General features: G+C 37.7%; 1 non-coding gene across 1 annotated transcript in view; it reads right to left on the minus strand.

Moving 5' to 3' along the window:
• Positions 1-90, minus strand: part of LOC143175470 (small subunit ribosomal RNA) — a 1,921-nt gene extending 1,831 nt beyond the window's left edge. The window contains exon 1 of the ribosomal RNA XR_013000240.1: positions 1-90. This exon is cut by the window's left edge and continues 1,831 nt beyond it. This is a non-coding gene — a ribosomal RNA (small subunit ribosomal RNA).
• Positions 91-5,000: the final 4,910 nt, after the last annotated feature.

A 5,000-nucleotide genomic window follows, 5' to 3' on the forward strand; every position in this document is an offset into this window, starting at 1 on the left:
CGCGGTTTCACCTTAATACGGCATGTACTGAGACATGCATGGCTTAATCTTTGAGACAAGCATATGACTACTGGCAGGATCAACCAGGGAGCTTCGAGTAAATTTTCATCATACGAAGCAAAAATATGTATGTATATATATATCTTAGTCGCCGACTCTCTCCCCTTAAGAGTCGGATCGACGATACTTTTTCTCGTCTTTAAGACAGTTCTCTTTCTCCTCTCTCTTCTCTCTACTCTCTTCTCTCTTCTCTCTTCTCTTTCGAGTTGGTAAATTTCGCTCCACTATTAGATTACCAACTCCGCACGAATTACCACATGGGTATATCCGCGCATATACATCAGGAGGACCTCCAAAAATTTCAAACTCTCCCGTGTATCTCTCCGAGATCTTTTTAGAAGAAAAAGAATCTCGGATGTCACATCGACTTTCAGGTTTGTAAGCACGTATGCTCGAGCGCTCTCCATCGTGTAAGCACGGACATAACGCACGAAGTCCGAAGACCGCGTACGTTAACATGCTGGACATATCGAGAAAGCGCGAACCATGCTAGGCGTACCCATGTCGAGGCCCTCGCGTTAAAGATCATACTCTTCTTTTCGTTCTCTCTTCTTTGCCCAGAAATAATATATATTTCTTATAATATATACCTCTTAGTTTATGTATTTCTCTCTTAGGACACCTCAATTTTATATGTATATATTATATTTCATTCGAACAATTTTTGTTCGTCGCCCCTTTTTGTGTGTAGTATTTCGTTTGGTCTTTGCCATTAAATTTTTGTATACGAAAAATATATTTTCGCTCGGATAGAAAACCCCTTTTGGGTTTCTGAGAGTTGATGTGAGAGTCGTACAAGTATAACGAATATACGTTGTATCCAACCCAACATTCTGGGCTTACCACATAAGGGCCATTCGGTCTGAGACACCGACCCGTGGTCATGCTGTGTAGAGAAAAATTCGCAACGGAACGCGGTACAGAACAGTCGAGGAATGGACCTCGAGGAGCTGAACGACTGCTTCTCGACCGAGATCGTAGAATAGCCGCTCGCCCGCCGCTGCGCCGACCGGTCCGCTCGAACCGACGTGCTCTCTTATAGTAACCAAACGGGCGGCCGCGACGACCGCGGCGCCGGCCGCTCAGCACGGGCGCTTATGGTGGTAAACTGCCGCGCGTACAGACCAACCGGCCGGGCTGCTGGTACTTAGCCGCTGAAACTATGGTCGATTCGAACATATATTAACATACGATTTTTATTCGATAAATCGTTATTGTACATATTAAACGTTAGTTTCCACCGAAAGAAAAATTTTTTAGAATTTTTTTTTTCCAAAAATTGCAAGAGTAAACTTTTTTAATATTCGATTTAAAAATTTTTAAATGCTTAATCCTTACATTAAACTACTGGGAGAACTCAGAAATCATAATGAAAAAAATTACAAAAATTTATTTTTCTCAGAAACTCCGAAAAACAGAGTGGTCGAATCCGTGCAAGCCGGAATTTTTCTAAGTCCCCACGGTCAAGAGTAAACTTTTTTAATAAGCGTTTTAAAATTATTTCAATGTTTAATCCATGCGTAAACATGAAGTTTATTAACGTTTTTAACATTAAAAAAAATTACAAAAATTTATTTTTCAAAAAAAATGGAAAAAACCGATTTGTCGGAGCGAGGTGTCCTGCCCGTGCGGTAATTCCAGCAGGCGAATCGGACTTCCCGAAATTTTTCTAAGTCCCACGGTCGACACCAACTTTTTTAATAAGCGTTTTAAAATTATTTCAATGTTTAATCCATGCGTAAACATGAAGTTTATTAACGTTTTTAACATTAAAAAAAATTACAAAAATTTATTTTTCGGAAAAAAAGGAAAAAACCGATTCGGCGGAGCGAGGTGTCCAGCCCGTGCGGTAATTCCAGCAGGCGAATCGGACTTCCCGAAATTTTTCTAAGTCCCACGGTCGACACCAACTTTTTTAATAAGCGTTTTAAAATTATTTCAATGTTTAATCCATGCGTAAACATGAAGTTTATTAACGTTTTTAACATTAAAAAAAATTACAAAAATTTATTTTTCGGAAAAAATGGAAAAAACCGATTCGTCGGAGCGAGGTGTCCTGCCCGTGCGGTAATTCCAGCAGGCGAATCGGACTTCCCGAAATTTTTCTAAGTCCCACGGTCGACACCAACTTTTTTAATAAGCGTTTTAAAATTATTTCAATGTTTAATCCATGCGTAAACATGAAGTTTATTAACGTTTTTAACATTAAAAAAAATTACAAAAATTTATTTTTCGGAAAAAAAGGAAAAAACCGATTCGGCGGAGCGAGGTGTCCAGCCCGTGCGGTAATTCCAGCAGGCGAATCGGACTTCCCGAAATTTTTCTAAGTCCCACGGTCGACACCAACTTTTTTAATAAGTGTTTTAAAATTATTTCAATGTTTAATCCATGCGTAAACATGAAGTTTATTAACGTTTTTAACATTAAAAAAAATTACAAAAATTTATTTTTCGGAAAAAATGGAAAAAACCGATTCGTCGGAGCGAGGTGTCCTGCCCGTGCGGTAATTCCAGCAGGCGAATCGGACTTCCCGAAATTTTTCTAAGTCCCACGGTCGACACCAACTTTTTTAATAAGCGTTTTAAAATTATTTCAATGTTTAATCCATGCGTAAACATGAAGTTTATTAACGTTTTTAACATTAAAAAAAATTACAAAAATTTATTTTTCGGAAAAAAAGGAAAAAACCGATTCGGCGGAGCGAGGTGTCCAGCCCGTGCGGTAATTCCAGCAGGCGAATCGGACTTCCCGAAATTTTTCTAAGTCCCACGGTCGACACCAACTTTTTTAATAAGTGTTTTAAAATTATTTCAATGTTTAATCCATGCGTAAACATGAAGTTTATTAACGTTTTTAACATTAAAAAAAATTACAAAAATTTATTTTTCGGAAAAAATGGAAAAAACCGATTCGTCGGAGCGAGGTGTCCTGCCCGTGCGGTAATTCCAGCAGGCGAATCGGACTTCCCGAAATTTTTCTAAGTCCCACGGTCGACACCAACTTTTTTAATAAGCGTTTTAAAATTATTTCAATGTTTAATCCATGCGTAAACATGATGTTTATTAACGTTTTCAACGTTAAAAAAAATTACAAAAATTTATTTTTCAAGAAAAATGGAAAATACCGATTCGGCGGAGCGAGGTGTCCAGCCCGTGCGGTAATTCCAGCAGGCGAATCGGACTTCCCGAAATTTTTCTAAGTCCCACGGTCGACACCAACTTTTTTAATAAGTGTTTTAAAATTATTTCAATGTTTAATCCATGCGTAAACATGACGTTTATTAACGTTTTTGACATTAAAAAAAATTACAAAAATTTATTTTTCAAAAAAAATGGAAAAAACCGATTCGTCGGAGCGAGGTGTCCAGCCCGTGCGGTAATTCCAGCAGGCGAATCGGACTTCCCGAAATTTTTCTAAGTCCCACGGTCGACACGAACTTTTTTAATAAGCGTTTTAAAATTATTTCAATGTTTAATCCATGCGTAAACATGATGTTTATTAACGTTTTCAACGTTAAAAAAAATTACAAAAATTTATTTTTCAAAAAAAATGGAAAAAACCGATTCGTCGGAGCGAGGTGTCCTGCCCGTGCGGTAATTCCAGCAGGCGAATCGGACTTCCCGAAATTTTTCTAAGTCCCACGGTCGACACCAACTTTTTTAATAAGTGTTTTAAAATTATTTCAATGTTTAATCCATGCGTAAACATGACGTTTATTAACGTTTTTGACATTAAAAAAAATTACAAAAATTTATTTTTCAAAAAAAATGGAAAAAACCGATTCGTCGGAGCGAGGTGTCCAGCCCGTGCGGTAATGCCAGCAGGCGATCCGGGGTACTCGAAATTTTTCTAAGTCCCGACGGTCAAGAGTAAACTTTTTCATCGCATATTTCAAAATTTTTTCAATGTTTAATCTACGCATAAAAACGCAGTTTATCGCAGTTTTTAACGTTGAGAAAATTGACAAAAATTTTTTTTTCACTGAAAATGGAAAAAATGTATCGGTCGATGCGGGCTATCCAGGCCGTGCGGTAATTCCAGCAGGCGATCCGGGGTACTCGAAATTTTTCTAAGTCCCGACGGTCAAGAGTAAACTTTTTCATCACATATTTCAAAATTTTTTTAATGTTTAATCCACGCATAAAAACGCAGTTTATTAACGTTTTTAACGTTGAGAAAATTGACAAAAATTTTTTTTTCACTGAAAATGGAAAAAATGTATCGGTCGATGCGGGCTGTCCAGGCCGTGCGGTAATTCCAGCAGGCGATCCGAGGTACTCGAAATTTTTCTAAGTCCGAACGGTCAAGAGTAAACTTTTTCATCACATATTTCAAAATTTTTTTAATGTTTAATCCACGCATAAAAACGCAGTTTATTAACGTTTTTAACGTTGAGAAAATTGACAAAAATTTTTTTTTCACTGAAAATGGAAAAAATGTATCGGTCGATGCGAGCTGTCCAGGCCGTGCGGTAATTCCAGCCGGCGATCCGAGGTACTCGAAATTTTTCTAAGTCCGAACGGTCAAGAGTAAACTTTTTCATCACATATTTCAAAATTTTTTCAATGTTTAATCCACTCATAAAAACGCAGTTTATTAACGTTTTTAACGTTGAGAAAATTGACAAAAATTTTTTTTTCACTGAAAATGGAAAAAATGTATCGGTCGATGCGGGCTGTCCAGGCCGTGCGGTAATTCCAGCAGGCGATCCGGGGTACTCGAAATTTTTCTAAGTCCGAACGGTCAAGAATAAACTTTTTTATTACATGTTTTAAAAATTTTTCAATGCTTAATCCGTGCATAAGAGTGCAGTTTATTAACGTTTTTAAGGTTGAAAAAATTGACAAAAATTTTTTTTTCTCTGAAAATGAAAAAAATGTATCGGTCGAAGCGGGCTGTCCAGGCCGCGCGGTAATGCCAGCAGGTCGAACGGGGCGACC

This window comes from Nomia melanderi, unplaced genomic scaffold (assembly GCF_051020985.1).
Source record: "Nomia melanderi isolate GNS246 unplaced genomic scaffold, iyNomMela1 scaffold0094, whole genome shotgun sequence".
NCBI classification, from domain to species: Eukaryota; Metazoa; Arthropoda; class Insecta; order Hymenoptera; family Halictidae; genus Nomia; species Nomia melanderi.